Source organism: Sphaeramia orbicularis, chromosome 16 (assembly GCF_902148855.1).
Source record: "Sphaeramia orbicularis chromosome 16, fSphaOr1.1, whole genome shotgun sequence".
Classification (NCBI taxonomy): domain Eukaryota; kingdom Metazoa; phylum Chordata; class Actinopteri; order Kurtiformes; family Apogonidae; genus Sphaeramia; species Sphaeramia orbicularis.
In genome coordinates, this window is record NC_043972.1 from 7,917,812 (window position 1) to 7,943,148 (window position 25,337).

The 25,337-nt window shown below is 37.1% G+C and overlaps 1 protein-coding gene across 1 annotated transcript in view; it reads right to left on the bottom strand.

Annotated features, from left to right (window-relative positions):
* The window catches only part of oxr1a (oxidation resistance 1a), a 330,273-nt gene that overhangs the window by 264,675 nt on the left and 40,261 nt on the right, over positions 1-25,337 (bottom strand).

The window sequence follows — 25,337 nt, forward strand, 5'->3', positions numbered from 1 at the left end:
ATCCCCATAAAAAAAGTCTGAACATGGAGGGTATTCAACGAAACCCCTCCGTCCAATCCACCTGTTTGTCCAGTTCACCAGACCTCCCACCACTAGACTTTTTTTTATGTGGATACCTAAAAGACGCTGAATTGAGAGCAGCCATTGAATGTAAATGCACGTAAATACTCAGGGAATTGTTTGGTGATGTGTGCGATTCCTTTGCTTGGTGTTGTCAGCAGAGTCTGGACCAGAACGGACGTCAATTTGAGAACAGGCGGAACAGACAAAATAATAAAATGATGTTTGTAAAGTCTATTAGATTTGGAAAATTATTAACTTTCTTTGAATCACTTCCTTCCTTTTCTTGTGATTAATGGACCCCCCTTTTTTTTTTTTTTTTTTTTTTTGTGGGTGCGTGTGGGTGTGTCTAGCTTTTTGTTTTTGTTTTGTTTGGTTTTTGTTTTTTGGTATTTATATATATGTATATATTCTTTGCATGGAGCCTATCCCAACTGCAGGTTCAGAAAATGAATAAATAAATGAACACATATCCGTTTTACTACAGAATTTTCTTTCCTGTACATATGTGATTTTACTTTTGGTTTTCAGGGTAAAAATTTATTTATTTTTTAAAATTTATTCATTTATTCTTTTTCTTACTTTTATTGGGGGTTTGGTTCTTGTACACCTTGTTCAAAAAAAGAAAAAAAGAAAAATGCTAAGTGTGGCTCTGAATTCAGGTTTTTTTTGTTTTGTTTTGTTTTTTTTTTTTGACAGGACAGTGACTATTACATTTTTCTGTCAGATTTGTACTGCCTGAATTGTTGAGTTTGTCTTTGTTGTGCCATACTTTTATAAAAATATTTGAAAAAAAAAAAATTTTTTTGGGGGGGGAATTAAATAAATTTTAATAAACACCTACTTTACAATTATTTAAAGTGTGTATTCATTTTTTGGGACACCCTATATATTTATTTGTCTGTAGTAAAAACACTGTCTGGATTAAAAAAAAAAGTTGTTGCAAAGCATAAAGATTGGACTGTGTTTAAATAGATACAGGTCATGTGATTGGATGAGTCCAGATAGACCCTGTAAATCAGGGGTGTCAAACATGTGGCCCGGGGGCCTAAACCGGCCTGCCAAAGGGTCCAATGTGGCCTATGGGATGGATTTGTGAAATGAACAAATTACACTGAAGATATTAACAATCATTCATTTTAGTTTAGGGGGCCATATAAAGCCCTACTTTTGTCTCCAGTGGGATAGATTAGTAAAATATTACCGTAATAACAGACTACTAATAACTCCATTTTTTTCCTCTAGTGCAAAGGCATAATATTAGAGGCAAAATATTAATAAAATTGCACCTATTTTTCTCCAGAATTTTCAGGTTGTTATTGTTATTTACATTTTTTAAAGGATAAGTTGTAGATGCACACATTTTCATCATGTAATTTTTGTTTTTTTACTGTAATTATTTTATTGGTCTGGCCTCCAGGAGATTATATTAGACTGTATGTGGCCCCTGAACTAAAATGACTTTGACACATTTGATTAAAATACTGGGAGGTAGAACAGGAAATAATATTGTTGCACATTAAACTTCTATTCTATACATTAATGTGCTGTTTTGCATAAGGGTTGGTTTCAAAGGCAACAATGACAGTCAGCTTTGTTCATATAAACAGAGCTAGAGTGAATGGTTTTGTTCAAACTACAAAAAAATGATGAATGTGCTGCAAATAAACCACCTACTGCTGCCCATGCTGTGCTACCTGTTTCATTTCAATGTGTCCAACACCATTTCCATAGTTGTTTGCTATAAAGATGAACAACACACAATAAAAAAGAAAAAATAATAAAAAATAAACCCAAATCTTGAATGAATTAATTAATTTAGTTTTGGTTTTACATCAGTCCTTGTACTTTGTACATTAATCGTAATAAACACAAAAAAAAAAAAAAAAAAAAAAAAAAAAGGAATAGGCTAGAAGCAAAAGCTTATTTTTTTGCCTATCCTTTTCACCTAATACACTGCTTACATCAACTTAAATGTGTACAGCATCGAGCATTCACACCATAATAATAAAAAAGAATAAAATAAAATCAACAACACCAAAAAACATATCTACCATCTCAATTCAATATTTCTGAATAATTTTAACCCTTTCATGTATAGTGGTCACTCCAGTGGACAGTTGTTCTCCAGCTGTTCTCTTGTATATTCATGGGTTTAGTGGTTTTAGTTCCATATCAGCCAACACAGTGGACGCTTATGCACCATCTGATAAACTGCAATTCATACCATTACTGTAACTTTGCTGTTCTTGATTGGTTCTTGAGTGGAAATCAATTGTTAATTGTTATTTTTTGCCTATTATCTCCATGAAGTGAGTATTAACTAGTATTAGAATATGTTCAAATGTGAGAAAACATCAGATTAGCTGCATTAAACATGGTTTCATTTGACTGTTTTCATATCACTTTATGATATTGGGTTTTAAATACATGTTTCTTTGCTTCAAGAATAAAATTCATGGTGTAGTTGAGTGGACATTTTTGTAAATCTATGGAAAAAACCCTCAATGTCATTGTTTTTTTTTCATGCCTAAGGAGGAATAAAAACACTCAAAAATAAATAAATAAATAAATAAAAAATAAAAACTCAACTAGGTTCTCATAATTCATGCATGAAAGGGTTAAGCTTAAGGCACTTTTTTTTTTTCTTTTTTTTTTTTTTTAAACTTCGCCAAAGGAGTAAATAACTGAAATGCATCATAAGGTCCATTCCATAATTTCATACCCACAATCCCAGTCCATCTAGACTTCACATTTGTCCTCACTTATCCACCTCACTAATCCACTCACACATATGAAAATCTCTGAAATTCGAATTACTCACTCTTAATTCCAAGAACCATGACTGGTATTTGAGACAATACTATTTTTACTATTTTATTTTTATACTGTTTTTTAGAGCAGAAAAAAAAAGAAAGTAATTCCAATTCTAACCGTGCAATATTGGGCATCCCCACTGTTTTCTTTCCTTTCTGACAAAAACCAATGACTTGCATCCACATAAGCTCCGGGATATAAATACCTAAGGGCGGCAGGAATATTAAAATCATCAAACACACAGCCCATCATGTTCGGAAGCTGTCACCACTCTACAACTACTTACATTGTGAGCGTGCAGTTCTGAACCCCCCCACCCACCATATCTCACCCCCAAGTCATTCTATCTCTCATCTGGCCACAAGTGATGAAAGCACTAATCTAATCTAATCGAGAAAACCACACACAAACCCGCCGTGTGTTTCGCTTCGTGGATTAACAGAGCAAAGTGGGGGAAAAAAAGAAGAAAATAAAGCGAGTCAGATTGGAACTGATCACTTGAAAGCTCAGTGAATGATGGAAAAAAAAAAAAAACACCCAAGCACGAAATTGTCAGGAACATTCTAATTCTGAGGAGTGGAGCGGCAAGGAACAACTACCCCCAGCAGTGGTGAAAGCTTGTCTTTGAAGTTGGAAAACGGAGCCTGGAACGTAATCCTGTAAAATATAGTTCTAAATAAGGCTGCATCAAAATTTCATTAGCTGGTGCCCATGGCCTGCAGGCTCACTTTCACCAATTTCACTAGGTGACATTCAACCTCTGTGCATTGATCTGATATGTGAGGCAATACATTTCGACTGATTGTGGGCTCCTGGGGTTGTGTACAGCGGTTTCTTTGTTTTGCAACCCTTATGTACTATTCGATTCAGCTGCACCTGAGCAAATAATAAAAGACAGCCTATTACTCCAGAGCTTCACGGTGCAACATTCTGCACACTAAATAAGTAGAAATGTTCAGTGGACATTATCGGTCACGTGTTTGTACGAACATACATTCCCAGGTTGTTGCCTCGCTGCTGTCGAGCAAAAGAAAGGTCACGGCAAACGCAGCAATAATTACCATGACCAGAGAATAAGACCCGTGTCAAAAAAAAAAAAAAAAAAACACAAGGCATTTCTAGTTTTTCTTGCAGTTGCAGATTTATAGTCTTCAGCTGGAGGTGGACAGCTTGAGGTTTCACTAGACAGCTCATCAAAATGACTGACATGTGCTGGGGAGGGAAACTGAGGAGGAGTAATAACACATCACACAAATCAAAGCGTAGAGAGAAAAAAAAGCAGTGACCTCTGTGCTAGTTTGCGCAGGACTATATATGTTGATGGTCTGGTTTATGAGGGGGGTCGACTCTTTGATTGCTGCGTCATTTCCCTGACCGCTGACAAGCACAAGAAATGGTTCAGTGCAATAGCTAAGATATAAAAACATGTAATGGGCCACTGCAGACGATGTAAACATTAACGATATGATTCCTGGTTTGTCATAAACTAATGCTACATAGTGGAACCCTTTCATTTTTATTTATTTTTTTATTTTAATTTGAATTTTTTGTGGCGTCTTATACCTCTGTTGTATGTCTCAGTGTTTGTTGTACTTTTTGTATGTTTGAAAGACTAAATATGAATAAAAATGCATTGATCAAAAACTAATGCTACGTTCAGACTGTAGGCAAATGTGGCCCAAATCCGATTTTTTTGCCCATATGTGACCTGTATCCGATCTGTTAAAGGCAGCACAAATCCGACCCAGGCCACTTTCATATGTGGTCCTAAATTTGATACGTATCCGATATTTTGCAGTGTGACTTCAGTCTGAACGGCCAGGTCGTATTTATTTGACCTTTACATCATTGAAATGCGACAAACGTCAAAGTTCTGCATCTGATGAGGAGAAAATAAATTTGCTTCCATAAACCTGCGTGGTCACGTATTACATCAGGACCTCTTTTGTGCATGTGGGTCACTTCAGGGTCACATTCAGTTCTTACTCAAAACTGGTAGAAGTCACATTTAATGTGTGATATGAACAAGCACACACAAAAAAAAATGGGTTTCACCAAAACATTTGAATTGTGTATTAAGATCTGCTGTTTGAACGTTGTCTTAGACTAACTGCCCTGATAATATTTTAATCAAATAATTTTACATTAACGGTTGGTAAATGGGTTGTTCATAAACAAAACCCAACAGAAAAGAACCCAACTCTTGAATTTCATCACTTTAGTGTCTATTATGTCTTTGCTTTACCTTCTGAAAAAAGTATTCCACTGTTTCTTAGCAGCAGGAAGTGGGTATATTACATCACCTTCCTAAAATAATTATTAATTAACATTTTCAGATTTTCAGGAAAAACTAAAAATTAACCTGAAATTGAGCATCTGAACCTTTTATGCCTAAAGTGGTCCACCTGAACTTTTTTTCTTATTTTGACTATAAAAATGTTAGAAAATGTGCTGTGTGTGACTCCTTTTGCCCAAATTTTTCCGAGCACTTAGAACTTTCAAAATCTAGCAGTCATTTACAGTTTACTGCCTGTTATAATACTGCTAATACGGCTTCTTCTCCAGCTTCTAGTACAGATGTGAGTGAAATTATTGTAATGACCCAATAAATCCTATAATGTGCAATGTCTCAGGTTTCAGAAATCATTGGAATTTTTCTAATTGGACAAACAGTGAAAGAGTTACAGCGATCCAAAATGCATATGCACAGGGTGTGTCAGCGCTGACACGTCAGGATTTAAAGAGTTCAGCAAAAAAAAAAAATTACTTGAAAATAGGGCTGTGTATCAGCAAGAATCTGGCGATACAATACAGATCACGATACTAGGATCACGATACGATATATTGCAATATATCACGATACTGTTACAAAGATTATATTTTTTGTTTTGTTGCTTTTTTCTTTTTATTTCCTAGAAAAACTTGTAGTGCAGCATTTGGATGAATAAAGTTTAACATGTGGCTTCACCAGTACAAAAAACACACAAATAATTCAATAATGTTTTACAGACATTACAGTTTCAGATCCTGCTTAAATGTTCGTATTCGATTGTGAAAAGAATCCATAGTGTTCAGTCCCTCAATCATCCAACATCAGAACATTATTTTTGTGCATTACCAATAAAAAAACCAAACATTTGCCTCTTTCAGACAGTAAAAAGTGCTTTTAGGATGCTTAAATTATCCATTATTTAACAAAACAGCATTATCAGTTTAAAAAAAACTACATTTATGACCTGCAATATCACAATAGTACTTTTGTAGTAAACGAACAACAGAACAAAATACATATGTGAATATAGAAATAAGAGTTTGAAAAACAAAAAACAAAAATGAACCTCCGCCATGCCTGCATTTGAATAAATACCTAAAAATATTGATACAGTAGTTTTTAATATTGATACAGTATCGTGAAGTGAAATATCACGATATATTGCGATACTGATGTAACAGGGTCAGTTATCTAGCAGCAATGTGGGTATGTATATTATATTGTGTATTGTTATAATTACACAAAATCTGATCATTTTATTTTAATTTCTTTTGGTTTGGTACCTGACACTGTGGTCCTCCAGGTCAGTGTGGGGAACTTTTGGTTTTGGTTTGTTCCCCATCGAACAATTTACAGTGTGACACTGCGCACTATAACCTGAGTTTTCGCGCCTTTGCCTCTTCCCTTTTGTTCCGGATTTCTGTGGGAGAGGTAAGCAGCCGTGTAGTTCGTAAAAATTTTTGGTTTAACCTCTGTTAATTTAATTTTTTTTACATGAACCAGCTAGTTTAGGCTGTATTAGGTGCCTATAATGTATTTAAACATACTTCTTCATCATTTGGTTTGTGCAGGAGTGTGTTTTACGTGGGATACTGACCGGAGGTTTTTATGTTTTCTGTCACTTTTGTCAGGTATGTTGTATTTTGTTTTAATGATTTAATGTACCGCCCTTATGTTCCAGATTTCTGTGGGAGAGGAGTGTGTTTTATGTGGGATACTGACCGGAGGTTTTTGTTTTCTGTCACTTTTGTCAGAACAATAAACAGAGACTGCCTCCAAAGACTCACGTGCGGGTCTCGTCATTAAAGAAAAAGAACACAACGCAGAGTCCGACACCACCGGTTACTCTGATATATTCTTACACCCCTGCTTGAAAAGTGATGATTTGTTAGCTTAGACTCCATGTAAACCTGGCTATAAAAATGTGAATTGTACGTGAATAGAAACAATCTGCCTTTCTCGCATTTAAGTCTGATTTAATATGTTCTTCTTATCCTCCTGTACTTCAGAGCAAACCTTGCACTTAAAGTGGCAGCAAATCCTGATATAATATTGTTAGCAACATAATCCTTTCATCCAAAAACTCCCCTTTACTGTTCGCAGGATTTGGTTACTCATCTTTATTATTTAAAGTCCAATCCATGTCACTGTTGGTGTCTGGCTCCGCTCTGTCTAATGTTAAATCATCTGTGACCTTCAGTGGTCAGATTAGTATCACATATCCTCTAATATCTCTACAGTTTGTTAGCTCCATGCCAGGGCTGGAGATCGGTCTGGCAGATGGGGAAAAGTTCACTGGGTTGTTACTTCTAGAGCAGCGCTGATCGTAAAATGTTTCGACGGTGCAAAATAGTGAAGAGAGAAGTTATTTTGTTGAAAGATGGGCATGTGACCAAGTGAGTTATGTTATAAAAATTAAGACTAAACCCCTACAAATGAAAACAGCACATAAAAAGATATATGTTTTGCCATTTTCTGGGCCTAGTTGCTGGTCGGGGGTTGTTGCATGGGGGTCTTTCAGAACAATAATGCAGAAATGGAGGGAGGATGAATAACAACCCACCAACGGATAATGGAAATACTCTTATTCCTGCAGAGTTCTTCCATCTCATCACGTCCTGTTCACTCTTTGTACATTCATTAATGTGTCCGTTTCTATATAGCTGTGCTTAAACTGTCATTCCAACACATAAAGCTGTAACGCCTCAGGTTTCTCTGCTCCAGGGACGTGAATCTTCATTTCATCATCAGATTAACTAACCAGGTGCTCAGAGTTACTCCCAGGTCAAAGGTCAGATGGTAAAGATGATGTGCGTACTGATACACAGATTGTGTTTAGTTCCAGAGAAAAATCAATGCACACGGAAGTCAGATTACTTCCAAGCAAAATCTGATTATGACGCATGAACATGTGTTTTTCTTTATCTGGATACAGGTGTAAATGGGGTCTGGTGCTACATAACTTAGATTAGATTTGGTGTAAATCAGATAAGAATGTTGGATATTTATTAGGGCTGCACGATTTTGGCAAAAAATAAAATCCCGATTTTTTTCCTTGAAAAACTCGATTTTCAATTTCGATTTTTGGGTAAAACTACAAAAGACAACAGAAGTCAGCATGTGGTTTTCGTGAGCAGCCCACAATACAAGGCACTGCTCTGACCTCAAATCTGTGATGATATCATGTGATGAACCCACAGAAGTTTTATTTTTTCTTCATTCAATCTTTATTGAATGAAGTAGAGTATACAAACAATGTATACAACAAGAAAATAACTTAAGTTTGCCAGGGGAATACACTACAATACAATCTCCAAATCAGAGTAAATACTGATGGTTTTTAGAGCCTTTTGTTTCCAGATTTATCTTGCAGCTTTAAATAAAGTTCAACATCTTTCAAAAAATAAATACTATTTGGTTTTGTGTTACAGAACTTACATTTGTGAATGAAAAATTTAGCAAGTAAGGGAAATAATCCAATTAGAATTTTTTTTTTTTTTTTTCTTTTAGGGGTATCTGGGCCCACAGGGAGGCACGAGAGAGATGAAATTGATTTGACGATTTCTCTTTTTAAAAATCGTCCTACTTAAAAAATCCGATTTCGATTTAAAATCGATTAATCGTGCAGCCCTAATATTTATTCATCTGGTTACAAGAGCTTCACATCAGTAATAATAATAATAATAATAATAATAATTCACACTTATATAGCGCTTTTTTGGACACTCCAAGATGCTTGACAAACAAAACAAAACAGAACAAAGGGGCTCAAGAAAATCCAAGATTGAACAGGTGAGTTTTGAGTAGTGATTTGAAGTTTTGTATTGAGTCCGAATTCCTGATATTTTGTGATTTCGTTTTGCAAAAAGGAAGTTATTTATACTTCAAGCGCAGTTGGAAAATATCAATATTGCCAAGTAGATATTATTTATACCTTTTTTTTTTTTTTTCAAAAATGTGGATAATTTTGTAAATATGTAGTCATTTAAAGATAGAATTAACACTTAAATTAACCTATTTTTATGTATAATGAATATTTTCCTGGTACAAAAGGGGGCATTTATACAACAAAAACATATCAGTATTGGCCCAGATTTTTGCAAAAAACAAACTCTAATATTATTTCCTATTGCGTCACACAATCCGAACCAACAACCACAAAATACACTAATGGAAACTGAAGAAATCAGGTCCAGTTGTGTAACCACAGAACCTTCTTGAACCTGACCTACGGTTCTCCTAAAGCTGCCAAGTGTCCTCAAAACAGGCCAATCAACACCATAAATCTGCTGTTGCCACGGTAGCGGTGTTCATCCCTCATTATAGTAACAAGAGAGGCAATAAAACACAAACCAGGAACTTAACACCAACAACCTCCGGGGTGATGCAACTTCCCCTCAACCCCACCCAGTCCACCAAAACATGTGACGCTTCGTGATGCTGCTCAGTCCTCTGGATGTAATGCTCACCTGGAGATCCATTTTGCCAACACGCACGGAGCCGCGATTCCGTCTCCAGCTGCTGAGTATCGACCAACGCTCCTATGCATCCAAAACACACACCTCTTAAATAGCCAGAAAAATCATTACGGAGGTCGAGTAAGTCAAACTGTCAACGCGCATTCAATAATAAAATTTTGACAAAACTATTCTGAGTGTCTGGAGCAGATAAAGTGATGTGGACGATAAATCTGATAACAATGACTGACATTCTGTATCAGCGTTTAGGAAGAAAAAAAAAAAAACACGATAATGGAATTTAACTCCTTGGCTTGGTGTGACATTTAAAGTACGATGTGCTGTAGATATATTCCCACGCCCAAACAGTCAAACATCACTCCAGCACATTTTTTAACACTAATTCTACTGCGGACCATAAAGAAACTGTAGAATTAATGCATCCCTTGACATTTGATACCACTCTTTTTTCCCTATGTCAGCACAAACCCCATCCCTCATCACTTTCCTGCAGAGTTTAGCAGTCCTCTGGCTCTATTACTGATGCTGTCACTTCCTATGGCTCCGACCTGCCCGCATCGAAAGCCGGCTGATCAAAATGCTGCTGCTGTCTGCACTGTTAAAGGAAGCACTGAAGGTATAGACTAACTTGGACATCTTGTGCAGTGAGACTGATTATATCGACATTGTTCGCTTGTACAGACCTTCACTCTCAGCTCTATAGGATCCACGACCTGCTTCCACGCCGCCCATCCCATGGCCTATATGATGCTATTTTTTTTTTTTTTTTTTTGCAATTAACCCATAAAGACCCAGTGCTACATTTCTGCCAGTTCCCAAGTGAATTTTTCCTCTCTATTTAACCATTCTTAAACGATTTATCACCATTTATTATAAAATTATCCTCTCTATTTTGCATTTTTCAGTGAAAATCAGGTGTTTTCCAAATATTCCAAAACACAGGATAAGATGTTGATATCCTTTGTGCGAACACGTACAAAAGTTCATTGGTGGGAGCTCAATGTGGAAATTACAGGTGCCGACTGGTTTAACCCTTTCATGCATAGTGGTCACTCCAGTGGACAGCTATTCTCCAGTTGTTCTCTTGTATATTCATGGGTTTTGTTGTTTTAGTTCCACATCAGCCAACAAGGTGGACAGCTGTTCTTGATAAACCTGTTTTGCAGTAACAGGTTTGAATGTAAAACAATTGCTAGTCGTTATTGGACTGTAATTAAAAGTTTTGTTGCACAAAAAGTTCTTTTTTTTTTGCAAATTATCTCCATGAACTGAGTAATAACACTGGTCTACAAGGAAAATGCTTCCAGAATAAAAGTAATGAAATTTTACCATATGAGAGTCACTGATAAAAACTCGAGTCAAAAATGCTGGTTGGCTGAAGTTTCCGAGATACAGCCTTGGGTCAGAATGTGAAATTCAAGAATTAACGAGAGAATGGGTTTGACTCAAAAGGAATATTTGTCTCAGAGCTACAAGATCTACTTCGAAACATTGTCTGCACATTTGAATACATTCACTTTACAGGTTCTATTTAGTGGAAAGGTTAAACGTAGAGGAAAAATTAATTTACAAACTGCAATAATAATAGCTTTAGGTCTTCATAACAGCTATATGGAGAAGTCCATAACATTTTACATTATATTAGTATGTGTAAATAGTCATTTTTACTGTTCTTAATAATCCACATTTCCATAATGTAAAACACTATGATGCATGAAACATGAGCTGAATGACAGACTGAAAGTAGTTGTGTGTTTGGAGAATTCTCAGAAAACAGAACTTAAATCTGATTTTTTTTTTTCTATTTTTGATATAATAACTCAAATTCAATATGAGCGTTTATGAACATCTACATGATCAGTACATTAAACATAAGAAAACACCTGATTTTCAGTGAAAAATGCAAAATACAGAGCACAATATTAGAATAAATGGTGACAAATCACTCAAGAAAGGTTAGAATTAGAGAAAAACTCATTCTCCCATAAAAGTACCACTGGGTCGTTATGGGTTAAGGGCTTTTAGTTTGACCACAGCCTTTACTCCGTGGTTTCCTATAATGTGTGGTTTTTCTCCTTGTGTTTTACAAGTAGCTGAAAAGAGTAATATTCAGAAAAGTCAGCCACTTAAAAGACAACACATCTTGTAGCTGCATTTGTTTTGATCCACTGAGTCTGTTCTCTGCTTCGTCGACGATGTATTACTCCCCATTTAGTTGTTAGAAATCTGTGCAGAACTAAGTGTAGATGGAGACACAATGCTCTTTGATCACATAGAGGCTGACACCAAAACCTGACAACAACCTTTATTTTTTCGCTGTTAACTCTCGTCTTTGAACTAAAGGTATGTCAACATCAGAGCAACTATGACCTGTAATTCACTGAGAATATAGGACATGGATGTACCAATGTGTACTTTAGACTAGAACTCCCACTGTCAATGCTGTTTAAGTTTGAGGACTTATATTTTCTAACCCTTTCATGCATAGTGGTCACTCCAGCGGACAGTTATTCTACAGCTGTTCTCTTGTATATTCATGGGTTTTGTTGTTTTAGTTCCTTATCGGACAACACAGTGGACACTTATGCATCATCTCATACACTGCAACTCATACCATTACTGTAACTTTGCTGTTCTTGATAAACCTGCACTAACATGTTTTAGTGTAAATCAATTGCTATTTGGTATTAGACTGTAATTAATAGTTTTCTTAACCCTTTCATGCACAGTGGTCACTACAGTGGACAGTTATTCTACAGCTGTTCTCTTGTATATTCATGGATTTAAATAAATAAATAAATAAATAAATAAATAAAATAAATTATGTATATATATATTTATTCATTTATTTTTTATTTTTTTCCTTTATTAAAGTTTTAACACATTCCATATCTTTTCTGACATAAATTAGTAATATTGTGTAGATCTCCCCTGAATATAAACCCCCAGAATCACAAGCCCCCCCACCCCATAGTTTTGACACAATTTATCAGCAAATACATGTTTCTTTGCTTCAAAAATTAAATGCATGGTGTCCAGCTGAGTGAACATTTTTGCAACTTCATGAACAAAAGGTTCATAAGAACATTTTCTTTATTATTATTATTATTAGTAGTAGTAGTAGTAGTAGTAGTAGTAGTAGTAGTAGTAGTGTTTTTTATTTTTATTTTTTTTTAACTTTATATATATTTGTTTTTAATGTTTCTTTTAATTTTTTTTTTTTTTTTTTTCATTATAAAATTTTCAGCCGCATTGTTTTTTCATGCCTAAAGAGGAATAAAAACACTCAGGAAAAAAATCTTGATTAAGGTTCTCATAATTCATACATGAAAGGGTTAAACAAAAAGTTGTTTTTTTTCATATTATCTCCATGAAGTGAGCAATAACTAGTATTAGAGTATGTTAAAATATGAGAAAAAAATCAGATTATCTGCATTTAAAAAAAAAAAAAAAATCATAGTTTTCACACAGTATATCACTTTCTGATATTGTGTTTTAAATACGTGTTTGTTGCATGCTGTCCAGCTGAGTGGACATTTTTGTAACTCCATAAAAAACAAGTTCATAAAAAAATTTAATCATTTTTTTTGTTTTTTTATATTTCCTATGCTGTTTTTATCAGATTTTAACTTGTCTTGTTTTTATGATGGTTGTACTTTGTTGTTCTTAGCCAACTTTGCACCCTGTGTTATCACTGTTTTCACTCACTTATTTATTTCCATGTTTTATGATTTGTGTACGACACTTTGGCCAGCTGTAAAGTTCTTAAAGTTCTTATAAATAAAGTTGGTATGGTATGGTTTTCATGCCTAAAGAGGAATAAAAACACTCAGGAAAAAATCTTGACTAAGGTCCTCATAATTCATGCATCAAAGGGTTAAATGTGTTACATGTTAATACATAGGTGGAGGGTTGGTGGATTGATATCAATTACCATGGTGGAGCCAAAAATCTGACACCCCACTCCAACACCCCCCACACTCGTTAGTTATAATCACAAATCTCTAATATGGTAAATTGTCCCTTACAAACAAGGGCAGAGTGGCTAATCAGGAAATTTGGGAGGATTCCCGATGGGCCGGCTCACGTCAATCTCGAGTTTGGGTTGGTCGGATGGGAAAAATAATTTTGACACTTAACTGTCACTTCTCTAATCTTCTTCTTGCATTCATTCTCCATTCATCTGACAGCGCAGCCCCTACATTGCAGTAGATTCGATGGGTTCTCCGGGAATTCTTCTTTGCCAAATGTTTAAGTTGGTTGGGCCCACAAGTCGTCTTTTGTGGAGCGATAGCACGAGTCAGACGGTGGTGATGGAGAGCAGGAAGAGGTCAGGTGGAGCCGAAAAGGCCAGGTTAAAGAAAAGTGAAGCTACTGAAGAGTTAATGTAAACCTGGCTGATTTACCTACCAGCGCCTCGGTGCCGGTTGGGGGGGATGGGGGGGGTAAACTCCCCCTCTGGTGTGTTTTTATACTTTTGGATTTTATGTGTTGTTTTCTTACTTGCTGTTTTCAAATCACCTTTTACATGTTTCTTTTATGATGTTTTAAATGTGTTTCTTTTTCTCTGTCGTATTTCAATGTCCTGTGTGAAGCACCTTGAATTGCCTTGTTGCTGAAATGTGCTATACAAATAAACTTGCCTTGGTTTTTTACATTCCTACTTCTGCTCAATGAATTTCATCCTCGGGGGGGACAACCAACCGATTGAAATAACAGACAGGTTGTGACTGAGTTTTCTTCCACCTAAATCCTACATTACTGGCACTAACGTTCACCTGAACCGAACTGTCGGCAGTCTCAGAATTAGCAAACATCCCCATGCACTGGGGCGCCATAAAGGGGGGGGTAAGCATGACAAATTCATGGGGCCCAGCATTTGTGTGTCCAGTGGATACAGGTTAGAAGTTGTGAAAACTTCCTGTAAGATCCACCGTATAATAGAGGAATAGAACCCAGGAGTTGGACGTGGAAAGTATGTAAAGTTTCACGCCAGCATTAGTTATGTTAGTTATGGACCACACCCCGACGTATATAACTATATAAAATAAAACACCCCCCCTCTGGTAGGTAGATCGGCAGTTCTGACATCTCAACTCCAACATGCAGTGAAATACTTTAGACACTCTGGAGTTATGCAGGTTCATAAAATAATATTTGTTTCTTTATCAAACTCCGAAAATAATGAAAACACTGCAGATGTATGCACACAAAAATGTCCACCAGTGTAACTTCATATAAATATTGTCAAAATATTATAAAAATGTTGGTCCAAAATGATGCTAAACATAGTTGCTAGTCAGATACAATATCAGCAGTGACACACAGTCTAAGAGAAAACAGAAACCAGTGGAAACTAGAAGAAAAAAATGTACCCATCTTATAATTGTGATTCAGATCATGGACCGTAACTACGTCATAGGATCATCATATTGTCTTTTATCCAGATCATCCACTCCTACCCGACTGCTTGTATTAATTAGAAGAAAAAAAAAAAAGAGCCATGCTGTGTGCTGTACATTCAGATGCATCTGGACTCACAGATTAATGTTAATTTTTTTTTCCAATATATATTTATTGGATTTTTTTGTTTATAGAAAAGAAAGAGACAACAAACAGAACAGAACATTCCAGCACAAATCAGAAGGAGGTGGAAAACTCAGTCAATTAAAAAAAAAAAAAAAAAAAAAAAAAAAAAAAAAACTATGACAGCAATATGAGTTCACATTATTCCTCTATGGAAAAGGGCTGAAATGTCCAGACCAATATATGATATAACGTGGTTCCAAGTTTTATGGAACGCTTCATCTTTGCTGTGTAACAGACTGGTTAAATAGTCCAGGGATATATATTCAAGTACTGTCCTGTACTGTTGAGTTTTAGTAGGTACTTTATCTGTGATCCAGTTCAAAAGAATACATTTCCTCACACAAAATGTGAGCATACTATAGAGTTGTCTTTTATATTTTCCGATGATTGTGACATCCGTCATTCCAAGCAACATGGTCAATGGATTACATTCAGTAGTAACAGAAACAGATAATATTTTATCCTGTTCACATTTAACAACATGCCAAAAATGTTGAATTTTCCTACAGGACCAATAACAATGAGTAAGGGTGCCCACGTCAATTTAGGTTAATGTTAATTGAAATGAATCATAAAGCCAGTGAAGATTTTTAGTTGATTTAACTGAAAAAAAGTGAGATTTTATGCATCTGTGTTATAATCAAATGCAAAAACTCACTTAGTATTCACCTAAGTCAATCACACACGGCCCAACCTGATGTATATTACATTACAAAGTAGAGAGCGTCTTTCAGCACCGGGCTTTCATGTTCTGAGTCACAGCCACAGTGTTGCAACACCCTCAAGGTCAGTCCAAGGAAAGTCAGTGTGTGGTGTCGGGATGGCAGCCTGTTCATCATGATTGGATCAGCAGGCCTTTGCAAGGGGTTAACACATCCCAGCATGCACTCCACTCCCCAGACACCATTCTCTTTCCTCTGCATACATAAGTAATCAAGTGCAAGGCCCCTTGATGTCGATCAACAGCTCAAAGCCACAGACAGTTAGATATCCAATTACTCCTTATGAAGGTCAGTAGAAGTAGGGGGTCAATGTCGGATCTGATATTTTGTGGGTAAGTGTAATGACTAATGTCATAATGAGCTTAACTACCATGATGAGGAGCTGACATATTGATCGCTGTATAGACGAGGGCAGAGGTGCAGGTATATGGACACTATGTCATCATGTAACACGAGTATGCCAAGGACAAACGGCTCTGTCATGTGGTTTTACAGTCATACAGGTGTTTACTTTCGTTCCTGTTCGAGCGATTTGTGAGGAGTCATTTCGGATGCGGAGGTAGAAACTCGCAACCGCAGGACCTTTCCACAGTGTGATGATATCCCACACATGTCCCAGGTGAGCTAAAGCAGAATGTTCTCTCTGTCAGATCAAATATGAGAAAGCTGAGGGAAACATGGCAAGAATGTCGTCTCAGGTCTTCCATTTTTCCACTAATGAGTCCAATGCGTATTGTGGTAATTTCATTACAGCTCCAACTGAAAGCAATTACTGGTAAAGTTGTGACAATTTCCTACAAGACTCTCCAAGATCTCTGCCAGAGTTACTGCTGCCCTGACAGTTATTTCCTGTTCCTGTCCTGATGGTTTCCAAAAACAGCTGGGAGGGACTTGTTTGAAATGATGACCAACATGGGTGACAACCAAGGACAGGGACTGAATTACTCTTTGTGACAGGCCAAGCAAACACCTCAACAGCCTGGGAAGTTAACAGTGAGTGACTGTGACTCGAATCCCCGGGTCAGAACGAGGCTGAGCTGGGAATAAGTGCCTGTGGTTTACAGAGGCTGGGACCATTTTAGTATTTTTATGACTCCTACCGCTGTGCTCTCTCAAATCTGTGTATCCATGCATGTGGATTAAAATGTCAGAGCAACAGGATAAGTCCAGATAAACTCTCTGCACCTCTAGGGTCTGAACTGAACCACCTACACCAGTACAGCAAACTGGAGCCAGAAAAGAAAGAACAGAAAAAACAGACTTCAAAAGTAGGAACTCACAAGAAAGTGGGACAATTAAACTGCAATTGCAATATCAGCTTGTGTGGTTATGTAATCGCAAAATGCTGCAACTTAAGAGGTCCAGATTTAGGAGGATTTAGGAGGATCTAATTGCAAAAACAGAAAAAAATAAATAAACAACCTCAGCTATCTGGTGATATTTTAGATTCCACTCTAACCCTAACCAAGCAGACAGAGGTACTGTGTAAAACATGCACAAAGACATAAGTTTTTGCATTTTGTGATTCTATTTTTTTTTCTAATGTTTTTTGTGCAATTTTATGTTTTTCATTCAACAAAACAGTGTCCTCAAAAGACTAGACACAAATACAGGCTGTTCTTTTCATTTGTTTCTTTTCCTGCTCCTCAAACTGAGGATATTGGATTGGATTATACTGATAAATGAGAAATAAATAAAAATTGTGAAAAAAAAAAACAAAAAAACAGAGAATCTCGTGCAATATGTGTAAGTAATCATCCAAAGCCAGCACAAGGTAAATGCCCATCTTCCACTCACCAGTAGTCTAACATTAGCCGATTTAATGTGATAGCTAACTGAGAAACACAGCAGCGTTAGTTAGAATGTAGGCTATGCATTTGTCGTCTATAATAATGAATCTCGATGACGAAATCCAATTACTCGATTAATCGCTGAAATATTCAGTAGAATACTCGACTTCAAAAAGAATCGATAGCTGCAGCCCTACTAAAGATATGTGATAAGGCAGTTATTGGAAAAAAGTAAGGGATGAAACTGAAACTTATTGGAAACCATAACTACATCCACGTAAGTTCGTTCATTTTTGAACTACACTCACAGTCAATGAAAACTTTGAGACCATATTTTTCGACATAATTTTTATTTTGAAACCCTAAAGTGGAATTTTTTCATATGAATCATTTGTTTAGGATATTGGCAAACAGAAACAAAAATCTAAAGTTTCAAGAATACTTTCAAAACAAAACACTTAAAAGAAAATGGCACCTGCCAAACACAAAGTCACAACAGTCAATACTGGGTGTGGCCTCCGTTTGCTTCGATGTCACTCTCTCTCACCCTGGACACGGTCTATCATCAACAGAGGCTGTCATGTTGTGGCATTCAACCATGTTTCTGATTGTGGGTTGGGAACAGCCCATACATACAGGGTGGGGAAGCAAAATTTACAATATTTTGAGGCAGGGATTGAAAGACAGTGTATGACCAATTAGTTTATTGAAAGTCATGAGAATTTAAATCTTCAAATCATATTTTACTGCATTTCTAACGGTCTTGTTGTCTACTTCAAGTTCAATTGCCATTTTTCTCATGGATTTGGTTGGATCCTTTAGGATTTTGGATTTGAGAGCTTTAATAAAAGCTTTGGTATGTTTTTTGTTGCTTCCTCCACTTCCAGACTTTCTCATAACAGTTTTGCTCATAGTCATTCTCTTCTTTCCATTATAAACAGTCTTTATGGACACTCCAACTATTTTTGAAATCTCCTTTGGTGTGACAAGTGCATTCAGCAAATCACACACTCTTTGACGTTTGCTTTCCTGATTACTCATATGGGCAAAAGTTTCTGAAAAGGTATGGATAATAGTGTTAGGTATGATTATGACATCAATATATGTTTGGTTTCAAAACAATTGACGTAGTGTCTGCTGAGAAAAAACAACTAAATGTTCATTGTAAATTTTGCTTCCCCACCCTGTAGGCCTGGCTATATGACTGTAGCTCAAACCGGCCTCCACCATACCCAGTGCCAACCCGGAGACGTTGTTCATGTGATAGATGTGGCATGATGCCGTTCACTGGACTAACAATGGTGGCCTTTTTTGGGCCTTTATATAGACCTTCAAAAGCAATCCTCAAATTGTGCAGACACCCACTGAATATTGCTCAATGTATTTGGTCCACTTTAGCAAAGAGACCAACCCATGTGCAATGAATCGTGACAACATGACAACTCATCATTATCTCAACTACCCGAGCACTAAGTCATCAATAAATCCACAATGAATAATTACAATCCCCCTACAAGTAGAAATATGCATATAATTCTACCTCAAAGTTTCTATTGACTGTCAGTATAATAAATTCACAAACTGTTAATCTAAGGAATTAACTAGAAAAGCACTTGGAGAGCACAGACCTCCGCCAAGGCAGAGCAGCCGCCACCCCCCCATCACCACCAAAATGTAATCATTTGTGCCTTGTGCCACTATCAACATTTCCTGAAAAATTTCATCAAAATCCATTCACAACTTTTTGAGTTATCTTGCTAACAGCCATACAGACAGACAGACAAACCCTGATGAAAACTTGGCGGAGGTAATAAAATGAAAAAGAGGCCGAAATATAAAACAATAACACCACAGATACGATGTCTCGACAAACAAGGCATCACAAAAGGTTCACTCGTTATGGTTTTACTTCAACTTCAGAATATTTCAGTGTAAAAAAAAAAAAAAAAAATTTCACTGAAAGACAATTACATCTCGTCTTTACAGAGTCAGATTTATGGCAGGAGGCAAAAGCAGCCGTAGTGAGGATGAGTTTATACGAGTAACCCAAATCAAAGCCTTAGCGCATCACTTCATAAATGTTCTCATCCAGAATTAAAGACTGAGTTATCAGCGCTCTAGTTACATTTTAATGAGCACATTTACACACTGCCCTGTCAGCTTATCCATTACAGTTCATATTATCAGAGGAGGGAGCTCAAAACAACGTCAGGAATGCCAGCATGTTGGGTTTATAAACCATGCCTCTGTTCCACGTTTCAATCCATTCAAAACAAACATAAAATGCTTTGTTAGGACGTAAGCCTGATTAAAGTTTAATGAGATGCTTTTAATTACACTCCTGCATTGCACGTAAGTGTTACGATGATTCCGAGCGACCCAACAGGGAAACCGATATGAAAAAAACCCACAGATAAAGCCGCAACGGCACATGGCAATCTCTGACAGATACACACACACACACTCCACGACCGTTTTGTGTTTCGTTCAGCAGTTTAACAAAAGAAAAATGCTTTGTTTCGTATTCAGCAAAAAACGTGAATGAGCTCTCGGAGTCTTTGAATTTCAAGATGGCACCTTATTACAGTTTTTCTGAGCGTATCCGTGTCCTCGCCTGTGCTGACGCAGCCCCCTGAAGATGGAGAGCTGGCTTGGTTTAATCATCTCCTTAGCCACTGTGTGATGATCATACACACTGCGACGGAGGCAGGTGGATGGATGCGGTACGATGACAGCGCTCAGTCGCCATCGCATTATGATACTTCCAAACAGATCCGCTCCTCCTATAAACACAATGCTTTATTCTCATTTTTGACAGACAACAAATACCCCAAAAATCTGCCTTCTGAAGCTTTCTGCGCAGAAACCCCACATGCTGTGACTGTCAAACTGCAGGCCTCGACGATGCGGTGGGGAGTCGTCTTTGTCGATGTAAATCAGGGCTTGAGAGGTGAATGTCAGCCTAATCTCGCCATGTGCTGCCCACACTGTAGAATCTGCTGCCATCAATAAGAAGACCTCACATCTCTACAGGCCCGGCTGCAGATAACAGCCTCTTTGTGTCTAAGTGTTTGTATCTCCAAGGTCAAGTGTGAACATCTGATAATATAAGGCTCCTGTAACACTATAAGTACAGTGGAAGAGGTGTGCATAAACATAAGGTGTCTTTCAGGATGCAAAGAAGATGAGATGTTCTGTTTTAGCTGCAGGATGTCACCTGAAGAAAATTCCAATATTTTACTTTTATCGGCTAAGAATAAGGCAGCATGGTGGGGAAGTGGTTAGCACTCAAAGCAAGAAGGTCCTGGCCTTTCTGTGTGGAGTTTGTAAGGGTCATCTCCGGCTTCGTCCCACAGGTCAAAGACACGCACCTTCATAGGTTCACTGGTCAGTCTAAGGCAGGGGTGTCCAAACTTTTTTTTAAAGAGGGCCAGATCTAATAATGTGGAGATTGCCAGGGGCCAGTGGTCCCTTCGGACGTTTTTTAAACAGTAAAAATTACATATAAATGTGCTGTTCTACAATAATTTTATTTTCATTGTCACAATATAATTTTTTTAAATGGCAATGTAACCAAATCTACGCCACTCAGGTGTGAACAAATTTAAAAAAAACAAAAAAAAAAAACAATTCTGCCTTCCTTTCACATCTGGAGTCAGATAACATAGAACAAACTGTATGGAGTATCTTAAACTTCCAAGAAGTTGATAAAAATCTTAACCCCACATTCATTTTAAACATGACTTATATGAGTAATCATTACTCATATATTACTCAGTAATGTAAAGTCTGTTAACGTTTAAGATGAAAACATATGACTCTTACTCTTGTCTTTCACAAAATCATTCAGAAAGTAATATTTGTGTCACATCTACAAGTACATAACACCAGCAGTTATAGGCAACTAACCTGGCAACTTGGTAGCCTGCCTTGGTGGTGAATTCATTGAACTCACTGGTTCACATGAAGAGTCACTGTTGTGAGTTTAAAGCAACTTGAATTTGCTTCACTTTTTCAGAACGCTCCCTCCCTTGTAGCTTGTCGTATGCGTTAGCATGTTTTGTCTGCTAGTGTCTCTTTACATTGAATTCCTTGAACAAGGCAACAATCTCTCGACAAATTAGGCAAACACAATCACCTCGATTTTCAGTGAAAAAAAATTGTAATTCCCATCTCTCCTGGAAGCGGCGGCCCTCACTGTCAACTTTCCTTTTTTTTTTTTTTTTTATTTACAGGCGCCATGGTTAGAAATTAGCGAAAATGGTTCACGGCAAAGTCACAGAGCCAGATAGAGTTAGAGTGGTGCTGCCACCATGAGGTGAAAGGAGAAACTGCATTTGGAACCTTTTATGATTCATGTACTCTGTTCAACAGTCCAAGCGGGCCATAAATAATACATTACAAAACCCAAGCTGTGGGCCGTATAAAATCTGACCGCGGGCCGTGATTGGCCCCCGGGCCGGACTTTGGACATGCCTGGTCTAAGGCTACGTTCAGACAGCAGGTCTTAATGCACAATTCACATTTTTTTGGTGAAATCAGACTTTTTTGTGTGCTCATTCATATTACACATTAAAAGCAACTTCTATCAGTTTTGAGTATGAACTGAATGCAAACCCAAAGTGACCCGCATGCACAAAAGAGGTCCTGATGTAATACGTGACCCCGTAGGCATGTACTGTGTTTCTGGGATGCAGACTTGGGATGTTTGTCGCATTTTCATGATGTGAAGGTCAGATAAATGCGATCTGGCCGTTCAGACTGAAGTCGCATCGCAAAATATCAGATACAAATCAGATTTAGGACCACATATGAAAGTGGCCCGGGTCGGATTTGAAAAAAAAAAAAAAAAAAAAAAAAAAAAAAAATCAGATTTGTGCTGTTTAAACTGTCTTTAACAGATCTGATACAGGTCACATATGGGCAAAAAAAAAAAAAAAAAAAAAAATCAGATTTGGGCCACATTTGCCTGCAGTCTGAACGTAGTCTAAATCATGAGTAACAGGGTACTTGCTCTTTGTCCAAATAAAAATGCCAGATTTTTTCAAAACTGCGATTTTTTTCCCCCCAAGACACTGACTTTATGTACTTTCATACTTGTGTGCCTACTTTTTTGGTTGAGATTGTACCTGTTGTGTGTAGTAGAAAAATTCATGTTAATAAATGTTTGAATGTATGAATGCATAATTCGCAGTAAATTATGTTTTACTGACAGAAACATTTTCAAAACATATGAAAATCACATAAGTAACTTTCATTAGAATTATTCCAGTACTGACCAGTTAGTGAAATCATATCAAGTTTGTTTTTTGTTTGTTTTTTTTAACATGCTTTCCTCATGCATTTTTATTTACCTTACGAGATGACTATACTCTAAAATTCCACTATGACAGAAACTTTTTTTTCATACTTTATTAAGACTTTCACACAAAATTCCGGACTTTTCAAGGTATGGAAAACAGCATTTCAAAATTCCAGACTTTTTAAGACTTTCAAGACCTGTTCAAGCATCCTGCCATTGGTGTGAATATGAGAATGAATGCTGGTTTGTTTGTAGGTGTCGGCCACAAGGGACATGTCCCAGAGTGGAAACCACAGCAGGACCAATACACATAAGAACTCTTCTATTCCTGCTGCTACCAGGTTCCTAAACTGTGTGTGTGATTGCTGTTTTTGTTCTGTATCTGACATTTGTTTTTGATGCGTGTACTGCTAACTGTACAGAAACCTGCCCCTAGGGGATAATAAAGCACCTTGAACCCCCTTCACCCACTGGTAGCTGGTATAGGCTCCAACACCCCTACAACCCTTTCAAAGATTAACCAGTTTGGAAAATGATTGAATAAAATGAATGAATAAACCTAAGAATAAGTTTGGAGTTCTCAATTAAACGTAGGGATGGGAATCAAGAACCGGTTCTTTTTGAGAACCGGATCCCAGTAGCTCGATTCCTTGGAATCGTTTGCCTGCCTGTTTGTTTATTTGACTGTTGTTGTTTACATCCAACTGACTCTGTAAAGCCCTTTGAGATAACCTTGTTGTGATATTGGGCTATACAAATAAAATTGAATTGAACTGAAAATTGAATTGCCTGCTTAACGATTCTGCTTATCAACTCCACCTTCGTTGCACATGCGCGATGATGTCACGCGTACGCTGCATTGTTTTGGTCAGAACGTAGTCAACATGGTGTTGAGGCAGAAACGGTCCAAAAAGACGACACCAGGTCCACTTGTAACATTTGCTAAGCTCCCATTTCTTCAAAAGGGTGGAATCCCTCCAATATGTTCAAACATTTTTCCACAGCATGTGATTCATTTACAGGAATGTCACGTATTTGATTCGCTACTTAGCGACACTTGTGAATGTAGCGGCAAAGTGAACGCTGGGCCCAGTTCTGGTTCCGGTGCAGGCAACAAACGTTGTATCCCCTCAAATACAAGTTTCCAAAGGTAGTGGAAAGGAAATGAGGTGCACAACAACAGGAGCCGAGCCGAGCTGAGTTGAACTGGTTCCATGTAGTAGAAATGCAGCAATAGAGGGAATTAGTAAAGCGTCTTAAGTTTCAATTTCACTGCACCCCCCCAACTGGGTCCGGTGTCATATAAAAGACAGTATAGAATATAATATAAAAGACAGTTAATGCAAAAACACCTGTTTGTACTCTTTTATTCCCTCACCTAATGAGAATCAATAAGAGAACCGATAAGAGAATCGGATTGATAAGCAAAATCAATAATGGAATCGGAATTCAGTAAATTCTTATTGATTCCCATCCCTAATTAAATGAGTTAATTTGACATTTCCCAAGCCTATCCAAAAAACACTTCAACTTTCTGCACGTTTTCTGTACATTTTCACAACAAAAGTAGAAATATTTTCATTATTTCAATTTGACAACCCCCCACTGAAAAACTACACTCATGTAAATTCAGCACAGGACCTCCCTATATTACATAGCCAAAGGCAATGCAAGTTAAATGAGCTTTTAAGGTAACACACCAAGCCTCCTGATTCAGAATGCACAGGTCTATTACCATGAACGCAATTATTTATTTTAAGAGAGACTCCTTTCATGTTGGGAATTAATGGACTGTTATTCTAAGACTAGTTTAAAGAGTGTTGAAAATTCTCAAACCAAACCCTCAATGTACACACCCGCACCTACGATTAAACCCAGATATAACACAGACTAAACAAGCTGTTGGTTTTGATCCACATAACCCCTCCCTGGTTACCGGCTCATCTGTGACCACTTCTACCTTGCAGGCAACATCGAGAAAAGCCGGAGTTGATGAATGATTTATGCAGACGGTACACTAGCTCAGGCCACATTAAAAATAGAGAATGTACACAAGCAATGAAGACTGTAAATTGGGCATCCTAAACTTTTACAAAAGGCTGAGGGAGTGTATTTACGCTTCTGCTTAAAAAGGTGCATTTTGGGTTTTATCTTTGACATTTGGTGACGTATACATCCAGTTTGTGCAAAAAGACTGTGACATAATCCATAAAAAGTTAAAGTTAAATCAACTTTCCACGTCAGGGTTCATCTGCGTCACACCAATGACTAAAAATGTCAGCCATTATCAGCAGAAGCCATTTTTTA